The sequence below is a fragment of the Passer montanus genome, unplaced genomic scaffold, assembly GCF_014805655.1.
Source record: "Passer montanus isolate IOZ18808 unplaced genomic scaffold, ASM1480565v1 scaffold69, whole genome shotgun sequence".
Taxonomy (NCBI): Eukaryota; Metazoa; Chordata; class Aves; order Passeriformes; family Passeridae; genus Passer; species Passer montanus.
In genome coordinates, this window is record NW_024372036.1 from 465,166 (window position 1) to 477,727 (window position 12,562).

Genomic DNA, 12,562 nt, shown 5'->3' on the forward strand with positions numbered 1-12,562 from the left:
CCGCGGAGCTGAAATATTTGATTTTTCATTGATATAATTGTGATATGAAGGGCACTCCACAGCTCAAGGCGTCTTCAGTCAGACGAGGGCAGTGTTACAAAACAGGTCAGTTCCCAGAGCTGCCCTTCCCTGCTCCTCCTCCCTGTGCAGCTGTTGGTTCTGAAATTAGCTGGGCTAGAAGTAAACAAGCTAAAAAATAAAAAGGGAAAAAGAAAGGAGGAGGAGGTTTATGCCAGCTCATAGCAGAGTTTACATCAAGGCCACACTGGCATATCTGCAGAGATGCTGTGGCCAGGGAGAGACCAGCCATGGACAAGGAGGATTTCTGAGGCAGAACTTCTCTGCCACAGGCAACATGTTTCTGCAGCCCAAAATTTGTGTTTTTGCTTTTAGGCCTGAAATTTGAAATTGGATTGATCTGGCACCTACGGCAAATTAGAATTTCTTTGTGTGTACCTCACTCTTTTATTTAAATCTCTACCCCCTTCCTTTATGTCCTTAGAAAGTGGTGGAGCTGTCCTTCACAAGTCCTTGGAGCAGTAATTTCTTTCTTTGAATATGCAAGTGACAAAGATGACAATTCCCGCCTCAGTGCAGTCGTGGAAGCCAATCTCTAGCACATGATAAATGTAACATATTTAGTGAACTTTCTTAGAGAAAAGAGGGAGTTGGTCAAATCTGACAGAGCAATCTTTGCCAACATAGAAGTGAAGTTGTGCATATTCAGGATATTTAACTTTTGTAAAAGCTAATTTATGACTAATAGTTCATTTTCAGTGCAGTACTCTGAATTTGCCATTGGTAATAATACAAAAACTGCAGCTAATTTCACAGGGAACATCCTTATTTACCAGGTTAATTCAGGCTGAGGATATTTAATTCTGCCAGTCTAGTCCTCAAGTGGCTTATTCTACAGAGGAGGAGCTGAAAAATACTGACAAGTGGCCTCAGAAGCAGTGGGTAACTGGAATACAAACTAAGGAGAATGGCAAAACTCATCTAGCACTCCTGCAATGGACTACAAGTTGGATTAGCAGGGTCCATCCATGAGGATGACACGGATGATCTGGTGTTTAGGCTGAGGTTATAGGCTGGACTTTACCAGAAACCCCTGGTCACAGTTTCCACAGACATGAATTTCATTCAATAATTGAGCAAAATCAGTTTCTTCCTCTTTCTCCCTCTTTCCTCTACACCCAGAGCCATGCTTCCAAATTCAGTTCCAAGACAGGGAAGCAAACAGTGCTTGAGTTATTAACAGTTGCTTGATCACCTCATTTTAATGTCAAACTTCATCTCAGCATGATTTTTCTTCCATGAAAGCAGCTATCAAATGCTGGAATTCAAATACTCAACATATAAAATGGATGGGATTAATACTAACACAAATAAGAAATGAAATAACAATGTGGTTGTTAATCAGAGGAATTTTTACCTAACAGTTTACTCACAGGCAGAAAGTTGTATCTGTAAATTACACAGAGGCAATCTATTAACAGTATCTCCTCCATGAAATATTGATTTGAGGTTATTTCTCCATCATTTGCCAGGTGGTCCCCAAAGGCCACCTTGGCAGTTGCTAAGGCACAACTCCACAGCTCAGGGAGAGCAGCCCTGAGCCCACTGGTCATGTGCACAGTGACATGATTTGGGGTTTATAAACATTTATGCAGTTTGTGTGCTTTCAAAAGCAGAATAATTGATTGAATTCTGTTTGGTCTGCAGATTGTGTCCAGGGTAGGTACATCAAAGGAGTAAAAATGAACATGGTTTGGATGCAAAATCCTGAAGTGATGCAGAAACTACTACACCTTCCAGCTTCCATGCACGAGAAGAATTACCAGAATTTACACTCCTCTTTGGCTTCAACAGCTTTAAGCTAAACAAGGTTACAGTATTTCCCTGGAAGTTCTAGGAGGGAGGTTTTGTTCCTGATCTTTCCCACTACTCTCCTTGGGGCTTTCTTGAATTGTACTCAGTCGGTTCCTGAATACAAAATTCCAGTGATGGAGCAGGGAGGAAAGATTCCTTCCCCCATTTGCAGGCACTGCTCCCGTTTATACTTCCAGACTTCTTTATTTTATGTTTATTTTATTTTCATAAAACCATGGCATTGCTGACTGATGCTCCACTTTTGACCTCCTGTAGACCTAGGAGTCTTTTCTATACAATTTGCCACTGTTTTGACAGTGAACCACTGCAAACTGCTCATGGCATGGCTGTCCAAGCAAGTTTTTACTTCCACTCAGCAGCAGTAGATCTAGCGAGATTAAAATAATTGAATGGATTCCCTTTGGAAATGTAATCAAATAAATGGTTAACAATAATGCAAATATGGAATTGTCATGATAAAGCAGTGCTATATCTCTGCTTGTGCCCTAAAGCAGGATATTAATCTTAAAAGAAGAAAATACGAAAAGTGTAGCATCCAAAAAATATTTCAAAAGCCTAACTCAGGTTAGGATAGAATACTAAAAGGGGGAATGAGTCCCAAATACTGGTGTCTAAACTACTTTTATTGGCTAAGACTCCACTGTACAATGTGCAGTATTGGGAGGGCAATTCAGCTTAGCCTGATGGAGCAGCTCAGCTCACATGAAGTCACCGACAGGTCAGGAAACTAAAATTTAGGCATCTGTGTCTGGAATCATGCCCAACCCCTGCCATTCTGTCTGTCTGTCAATGTCCTCTCCAAAAAAACCTGTCCCCAGTCATGAGAGTTGCCATGCAGACCTCACAATTGTTGGGTTGAAAGGTGGAATTCTCTTTCCTAAAACCCAATCCCATTCCCTGAAAATTCCAGACAAACCAAACCACTACTGAGCCAGAAGGAAACCACAAAACCAGCAACAGAAACACCAGGAGCTGATGTGTTTCTATTTAGACACACATCACCCCCATTCTTCTGGCTGAAGACCCTTGCCTTTGTTCACATCTGGAGCAATCCCCAGTGGGGATGCAAAGGGCACCAGTGTGGAGGTGGAGAAATGTAAATCCCCCCTTAACCCTCTTTTGGGAGGGGGAGGGAAGGGGCTGTGTAGGTTGAAGCAGGAAGCAGGATTTATCACCTCAGCTAAAATTCCATTAACCATTAACTCAGGGGAGAATCCAGGCTATAGGGGCTCTCCAGAGTCACAAAAAGAGGGAAAACATGGGCCCCAACACAGTTATCCTCCAAAGGGCATGGATATGGCTCCACACAGGGCTGGGCAGAGCTGAGGAAATGAATGGCATTTTGAAAATCTTTTAGCTTATTTCTTCCCCTAATATTTCTATGTTATTCTATATTTATAGTTAATATTTGCAGCTATTTTTATAGCTAGCCTGCGGTTTAAGATAACATGTTTTCCTTATGCTTCAGAGATTATAAACTATGCTATTTGTTCTCCCAATTGTGACCAGCAGGTTGAGCAGCACTGAAGGAGAGGAAGAAAAATGGAGCAGCTCCAAAACCCCAATGCCAACAGTCCAAATGTATGTGATAAAATACTGCAAGATATCTCCAAGCTTTTTTCTTACCCATTCTCCCACGCATCCATTTAGATTAAAATACAAGGGAAACCAAGCAACACTTGATGGATTTCCCAGCTTCTGGAGAGAGAACACTGCCTGTGCAGCATTTTTGGATGAGAGGTGCTGACATAAGTCCTGCTGATCAATAAGTGCTTGTTGGTGCACTGGCCACATTGGAGAGATGAAAAACCACAGCACTGCTGTGTAGAACACATGTTCAGGCCAAGTGTGGCCAGATTTCTCCAGTCCTTATCTTTCCCTTTTTTTTTTCTTTTTTTTTTTGTTAGAAGGCCTAGCGGTTCCTTATTTGTATAAAAGATAATCTACCTTGATGAAAAACCACAGCACTGCTGTGTAGAACACATGTTCAGGCCAAGTGTGGCCAGATTTCTCCAGTCCTTATCTTTCCTTTTTTTTTTTCTTTTTTTTTGTTAGAAGGCCTAGCAGTTCCTTATTTGTATAAAAGATAATCTCACACCTTTGTGTCTGGATCCTGTTTATTGTGTTTATCGTCACAAAGCCAGGCAGGTAACTACTGTCTGCTGCCCATTTAATAGCTGAGAGGAGGAAACCAAATAAAAATGAGGTCAAGCCTTGTGGAACCAAACCCAAATCAAATTTTTAGCACCACTGTAGCCCCCCCCAAGCCCCCATCAGCTGCCGTCCCTGCCTGTGTAGCTCTTTGCTGTGTCACCTGGAGCCCTTGGTCATGAGGAAGTGCAGAGGTCCCCTGCCAGTTCCAAGCATCCCAGAACTTTCCTCCTGGGCCAGAGTGAGTTTTTGCAGATCATCTGATCCAGAAGGTCGATGTAATAAATAGGTGTGATTTGTGCTGATAAAATTGAAGCAGTAATCAATATTGACACAGTAATTAATATTTGGAAATAATAAAACAGTTAAAGGTGTGATGCCAAGAAAGAACGGAAGAAGAGGGGTTCCCCCTGCCCTTCTCCTGTGGATGTTCAGAACAGGAAGAAGCAAGAGATAACTATTACTGAATTTAGTTGGAAGAAGAGGAAAATTTGCTTGGACATCCAGGAAAATGCTAATTATATAAGATTCAGTGCTTTGATGCTTGTATGATATTAGCTTTGGGTTACATTATAGCAGCTTAACGCACATGTGTAATCCAAAAGGTGAATCAAAGGACGCTGAGGAAGAGGAGAAGCCTTCATCAGGGACAACCCCCAAAGAGTGGTACAACCACCTAAAAAATGGTGGAGCATGCGTGGTAAAGGTGATGATGAGGGTAGAGATACAAGTGTGACAAATCAAAAATGGGAGGAGATGGTGATGATGTACACCATAAAAAGGGGAATTTTGGCTTGGCAAGCTTGCACGTGAGGTGACAGGGGTCAAGCCCTGCCCTCCATACCCCACACCGTTATTTTTGCTTATGTGCTATTATCAGAACCAAAATTATCCCTACCACATTATACTATCAATATTTTGAGTGTATTCAATTTCATATATTTTAAGCCACTTAATTAAAATTGCTGCTACATTTAATTTTGTTTGGTTTTCTTTTATGATGGGATAATTGGGCAAATATAACATCAGTGAGGTGGGAAATGCTGGCTGGGACGTGGACAGGGACAAAGACTTCAGCCCACCTGCTGTGTGATTTGTGGCCTTGAGTGTGGATTTTCCCTGTGCCAGGATGGTGGTTACTCCACAGGTATAAAGAGGTGCTCATTCTCTTATCAGTGACCTTCCTTGGGACATCTTTATCCTCATGTTTCTTTCCTTTAGATTGTTGCAGAATCTAGAAGATTCCAGCCCCCTTCCATCCTGCTTTCCTGGGAAAATGAAGACAAGCAGAGAGGAGAAGAGGAAGCTGAGGCCATACCTTACCCCCCTGCATGGGAGCACCTTGGCACTCACACCCACTCCTGGAGGTGTCTCCAAACACACAATCCCATGTTTTCCACTGGTATTGGTACAGTCCACTTGCACACATGACATATCCTAGTAACGACTTCACTTTGTTTGAAATGTGCATTAAATTTGTTCCCTGTAACTTGAACTGCTGTGAGCCCCAAAACCCAGCACGTGATGGGCACAGTTGGCTGGCAACATGCCTGAGAGGAACAGAGTTGTTGTGCAAGTGCTAATTATAAGATTATAAAATAAAAGCCCTTCAGTAGCAAAACAGCCCAACGGAAATGTCACTGTTCAAACTTTTGATTTATTCCTATAACGAGGCATGAAAGGGCACCTTCAACTCAGTTTTATGTTTAACTGTTAATATCCTTTATCATGTTATGGTAATTCCTTAGGCAACCAGACAGATATGAAAAACATGTTGCCTTCCTTATGGCTGATGGTGAACTTTTGTTCTCTAACAGCAGCCCACAAACAAAATTACTGTATTGAATGTGTAAGATAATATTCAAAATTATTTTATTATTATGAATTTTTTGCTTAACTTTGTGCCTAAACTGGGCTGTTAGGTGCTTTGCCTTCTTAATCAAATTAATTTGGACAGAAAACTGATGAGAAATAAAAGCTCTGGAGAGATTATAGGCTAAAACAAGAAAGATCTTCTTAGGTCCTAAAAATATAATAGATAAAGGAAACATGGAGAAAGGGATTTACTATTTTCCCTGAAATTCAGATTAGGTTTTCCTCCTATTACATTCCACAGACATGCCCTTGCAGCAAGCTCTGCAAGGAGCTCCTGTCCATGCCTTTGGTACTCTCTTGTCTTCAAATTTATGCTCACTTGAATGCATTATTTCTTGGGTTGTTCTGTGCAGGGCCAGGAGCTGGACTCGATGAACCTTGTGGGTCCCTTGCAGCTCAGAATATTCTGTGATTCTGTGAAAGGCAGGTCACTGAGTATTGCCCATGGCTCATGGGAGGGTCAGGCAGCCCTGGCTACTCAGGGCTTGTGCAACTGAGTGTTCAGAATTTCTACCCCAAAACCTCTCTGGGTCCCAGCCTGACCAGACTCATGCTGGTATCTCCTTCTTCTGGTACCTACTCAGAGATTCCAATGTTTCAACCTGTGCCCATTGCCTCTTGTCCTTGTGCCCTTCTGAGAAGAGCCCGGCTCCATCCTCTGCAACCTCCTGTGGGCTAGGCCCAGGCAGTGATAAATCCCCTTGTGCTGGGAATTTAAATTCTCTTCGGAGTTTGAACAGCCACAGCTCACCCTGACTCTTCTTGTACATCCTGTGCTCCAGGCCATTGACTGTTTTGGTGGCCCTGTGCTGGACTTTCTCCTAAAAATCCATATCTTGACCTGGGAGCCCCAAACTGGGCCCATGGCCTCACTAGTGCTGAGCCATGGTCCTTCTGAACAGCAGCCCAGTGCATTGACAGCTTCCACAGCAGGAATTTTATTGCTCCCTGTCATGCTGTCCTGGTCATTAATAAAGCTTAAACCACTCCTGGTCTGAGTATTGATCCCTCAGGCACGCTGGACTTTGGATCACTGACGGATTACAAACAATGCTCTGAGCCCAGCAGCCTGGCCACCTTCCCACCCACCTTATCATCCATTTATCCAGTCCATATCTCACTAGTTTGGCAATAAAGATATGGAAGGAAACACTGTGAAAGGCCTTGCTGGAGTTTAGGATATGGTGCCCACTCCTTTCATACACAGAGCTTGTCGTGCCATCTCTGAAAGTGTTTGGGCTGGCAGGGCACAGTCCCCCCTGGGTACATCCATCAACCTCTTGTCCTTCCTGTGTCTGGAAGTGGTTTCTTAAGAGGATTTGTTGTGTGACATCCCCAGGGACTGCTCTGGGGCTGACCATCCTCTAACCCCCCAGCTGCTCCTTGTCCTTCCTCAGGCTGGGTGTTTTATTTGGCTTTTTCCAGTCATCAGGAGCCTCACAGTGAGTGACAGAGTGGCCTTGCAGTGACAGAGGCCACTTCTCCAGCTCCATAGATGCCTCCCATGGACTTGTATATGGCTGATTAGCCAAAGCCCTGACTAATTCTGTGTTCTGGGTGTGTGGTTTTGCTCCTACAGGCTCTGATAAGAGGCTCAGACTCCTGAAGGGCCAGAGAACCAACCTGAGCAGTGATGAACCAGGCAAAAAATGGCACTGAGCACCTCAGCCCTCACGGGGCCCCAAGCCCCAGGCCAGCATCTTCCCTAGCCTTCATTTCACTGCAAAATCTACTTAAAGGAAGAACTTTTGTCCCTCTCATCCCTTGCTAGATTCAACTCCAGCTGAGCTTTGGTTTTGCCAACCATATCCCTGCACACTCTGCAATGCCTTGGGGCACCAACCAGGTGGCCTGTCCCTGCTTTCTCCTTCTGTGTACTCCCCTTTTTTTTGGTATCTCTTTGGTTTTTTTCTGGTATCTATATCTTTGAATTAAGATCACCATACTAAAAATTCGAGCTTTAAAATATTTTACACAAGCACCCCACTGCAAAATCACACAGTCAATAGAGCCTTTTCATCCCAGGTACCAGCAGAAATAAAGTTTTCTGATTTTTTTTTTCCCCATTCTGTTTCTGATTACCTCCCATCTTAATTTAATTCTGTTATTTTTAGTTCATGTCTTCATTTTCTCTAAGCCTGCTAATATCACCTTTCCCCCCAGTGTTTTGCTGCAAATAAATCCTTGTGTAATTGCATTGCCTTTAATTGGTTACCCCTGGGGTTCGTTTCATCTGGTTTCCAACAATATGAATTTACTACATTTAACTGCATCCATAATTAATATTAATAAACATACATTTTTATTAATAAACATAAATTTTTAAAAGCTTGTGGTGCTATCCAGTCTGATAAGTCTTTACCAGCTGTTTTCTTCCTATATAATTATCATTCTTCAGCATAGTTAATTGTGTAACATTTGCATTTTGGCCTTATAATTTTAGAGTTTCTGAATGTGTTACTGGATGCAGGTTTTGGGGGGAGCAGGAAAATAAAGTCCAATCTCCTCTTCCCAAAATCTCACTTCACTGTTCTCTCACACACACCCATAAAATAAATCAAAGTCTCTCCTTCCACTATGGCCTGCAGTTATTATTCTGACGCCTGTGATTCATTCAGTTCACTCATGCAACAGCATGCAGATGCATTTGAGATGTAAATGCATTAATCTTATAAAAACTATTCCTTGATAATTTAAGGACTTATGGCCAAACAAAGGACCTACAATAACAGGAGTGGTAATAGGCACAGTACTTTGTGCATCCAGCTTCATTTCAAAAGAACCATAAATAGTGTATGCAACAACAAAAGAAAAACTGAATAATGAATGACAAAGTTCACACCTCTCGCTGTCATTTTGATCATTAATTTTTATTTGCTATCAGGAGTTAGGTGGAGGCAAACCCACATACTTTCATCCTTTCAATTTTCTTTCTGCTATTAAATATATTTATGTATATTTATGCAGAAAAGCTCTTTCACTAAATAGTTTTGAGCAGTTAGAATAGCAAAAACTTTTACACTGAACCCACACACTTTGTTTTCCCTTCACAAATCTGGATCTATGTGTCTACTTCAGTATCTATCTAGGATTCAAACATGCAAGTATTTTGTCCTCTCTACAGCCCTTTTTCATATTCAGTAAAACAACTGACTTAACTTTTTTCTAAATAGCTTTCCAGTTTCAGTTTTTAAAACCTTTTGCATCTTAGGTAAGTCTTAGTACTGGTAAGTCAAAGAAACAAGAAATAAATTTTAGTGAGAAAAAATGAAGAAAATCTCACAGACTTTATTTCAATATTTAGGAATTAACCGAATGGTATTAAAAAATTACATTTCACAATTATCTTAAGTGGGTTTTGAATTAAATTTGACTTTCTGAAGTCCCTTTTCTGAGAGCTGAATCAATCTTAAGGGTTTTGACCAGAAAATGAAGGGGAGAAGGGAAAAGATACATGAAGCTGAAGTTCTCAACTTTGTAAATTATGTTCTACCTTCTAACATTTAAGACATTTTTCTGAGAGGTCTTACAAGTAGCCTGATTTTTTTTTCTTTCTAAATTTTGTTATGGCTTTAATTAAGCTGTGTCTGCCCCAGCTCATTAGCCACAGAGTCTCAGAATCATCAAGGTTGGGAGACAGCAGTGAGATTTTCCAGTCCCACTGCCAGCCCAGGGAGGTCTGGGTAAGTTTGGGAAGGAAGTGGGACCACAAGAACCTCATGAAGTTCAACAAGGCCAATGCTGCACCTGGCCGGGGCATTTGGGAATCATGGAATCACAGGATCCTCGAGGCTGGAAGGCACTTTCAAGACCACCCAGTTCCACCATCAACCCCATAATCACAGCTAAAACGTGTCCCAACGTGCCACATCCTCCTGAACATTCCAGCAGTGATTCACTGTGTCCTTAACAGGGATTTTGCTCGGAGCACCTTGGGTTTTTTGGGTATTTTCAACATCTGAAAGCACAGCCCTCATCCCAAGCTCCACATGACCTGTGCCAGCAAGATCCCACCTCCCAGTTCCCGTCACAGGAATGTCTGGCTCCTTATCTATGCCATGAAAAAATTCCCCAGGCTGGAAAGCAGAGGTCTCTGCAGGCTCACTTGACTGTCCCCTGCATTCCCCACCCCGTCCCAGTGGAGCCCCAGCCAGGGGCCAGGCTTTGCCCTGAGAAATTTCAGTTCTCAGAGCCAACATTGCAGGTATTAACTGTACCTCACCTGTGTTGCAATCAAGGGCAAAAATGCACCTTTGCAATCCTAAACTTGTGCTTTTAGGCAAGATGTTCCACCAGATTAAGTGCAGGAGGAAAGGGTCAGGTATAAACTATGCATGCTTGTCCTCACTGAGCTATGTGAGGTCAGCCTTTGCTGATAAGGATGAAGATACACTGTATTCCTTTAAAAATGGGGTGCCTTATGAAGAAATAAACTGGATTTCAAAGGAGCCAGCTTCTGCCATTTATTTTTCAGAGCATTCATTGCTGTCATTTCAGCACAGTCTGTGAGGAGCTGAGTGCCCACTGCAGTTAGAGAGCTGATCATATGAATAATCTCTAAGATTTAATATTAAAATGTTGTTATATAATAACCAAATGGACTTGGCAGAAGTTCACAACAAATTGCAAGTGAAGAGGGTTCTGAAACCCCCTGTCCTATGGACATCACACTCAGAGAGAAGCTTTCCCCCTTTTCTTGTGTTGATAGGTGTTGTTTTGTTTGGTTTTTTTAAATGGAATTACATTTTTAGGGGGGCCAGAATGGAGCAATGGTCTCGTAAATTTAAGATCAGGAAAACATGTCAGGAAGAGAAAGAGGTGGGTTAAAAGAGAAGGAAACTGGACAGTTCCATGCTGGTTTTGTTGGAGAAGCAAACGGTGGATGTGGGTCACACAGAAATGAGGGAGGTGTTCAGGTCAGCAAGCAGCTCGTGTCCACATCCTGCCAGCGCCTCTCAACCTCTGTTAACATGACAAAAAACCTCCTTTCTAAGGGATGAATGACACTAAAAGCCCCAAAGAACCAAAGTGATGCAGGCACCGGTGGTACCATGCTGTCCTGGCATCTCACACCCCGGACAAATTGTCTAAGGAAAACCTATGCAAGAGGGTCTCCTGCAACCTTATGTTTAGCAGAATAGGTAAGAAATGCACAAAAAGCTCACACTAGCTTTAGCCTCATTAACCCAGATACCCAAAAAACCAAAAACCAAACAAAAAGCCCCAGCCAAAACCAAGAAAAAAAATCTATCCCAGGACACAAAATAACTGCTTTTCTGTTTGTTTCTCATGTAGCTTTACTGAAACAAGTTTTTCAAGTCATCTTGGGGCAGACTGTTTTATGCAATACCCCATGAAATGTTTTTCATCTTGTTTTTTTCTTAGCTGCTGCACTGTCAGTATGAAAAGCCTGTTGCAACTGCCTGCCCCTTTGATGCTAATAGAGCCAGGCTGCCTCCCCAGGAGTGTGTCTGCCCATCAGTCAGTCTCTGGAAAATGTGGAGGATTTTTTGTAGTCAACTCTTTATGTCTTCCATGTCTCAAACCATCCTGCAGGAGCCCGTTCCCTAATTTCACTTGTGTATTGTTTTGAAGTCCTAATTTCACTCTTGTGTATTGTTTTGAGGTCAGATGCTCTGGGACAAAACTAAACAGAGGACACATTTGATGCAGGAGGTGTCAAGAGTCAGCAGGGCTCTTTCCTAAACAAAAAAATTTAATTTTTTCTTCCAAGATCCTGAAAGCTGTGTTTTTTTGCAGTGGTATCCACCACACATCTGTCACTGCAGATGTGAAAGGCAGCACGACATGAGATGGACCATCCATGAATGCCCATGGGCAAAAAGAGGAATTTAGCTCCCTCTTTATCCTGAGGAACTGGGCTTTAAACCAGACAATTCCTTGGAAAAACACAGGCTGTGCTTGAGTGTTCCCTTCAGGAGATCTCAGATTCAGCTGTGGGTCTCTACACACTGAACAGCAGCTGTGAGGAGAAGGAGATCAGACAATCTCTTAATTAAAACCAGGATCATGATGTACCTGAGCTTTCCCAGGCATTTCAGTAACTTTTGAAGTCAGGCCTGAGTAAATGTCAGGCTGGCACAAGGTACTGACATTCCTGAAGAACATGGAAAAGCAAGGCCAAGGATGGAGGAGCCTGCCAGCTCCACAATTGCTCTCAGACTGAACACAGCTCTTAATTTCTGGACACACTTCTTAAAAAGCTCCAGGGGCTTTACAGTGTGTGCTTTCCTGGGTGCAGTCATAAAAGCATTGGCAAAGGTTTCACACAAGCACAGAGAGTGCTCTGTGTGCCCCAGGAAGGAGAACCAGCTCCTTCTTGATTTGCCGTGGGTTTTCACTCCTGAATAGCTCGTCTGTTTTCTTTTTCCAGGCAAGGTTTCAACAGGGCACATCAGATATTCGGCAGAGTTCTTTCATGCTCAGTCTTGGGAGGAATGGGTTAAAAAGCAGAAGAGTGGAGGAGGGCTGTAAATCAGCCCAGGTGACCTTGCAGCTGGAATAACCCTTGATAAGCCTGTGCAAACAGCAGGGCCAGAGATCCCCTGGCATGGGCATGGGTTAAATGATGTCTGTGTCTCCTCTTGTGAGCCATCCCTTTGGGGATCCCCTGGTGACAGAG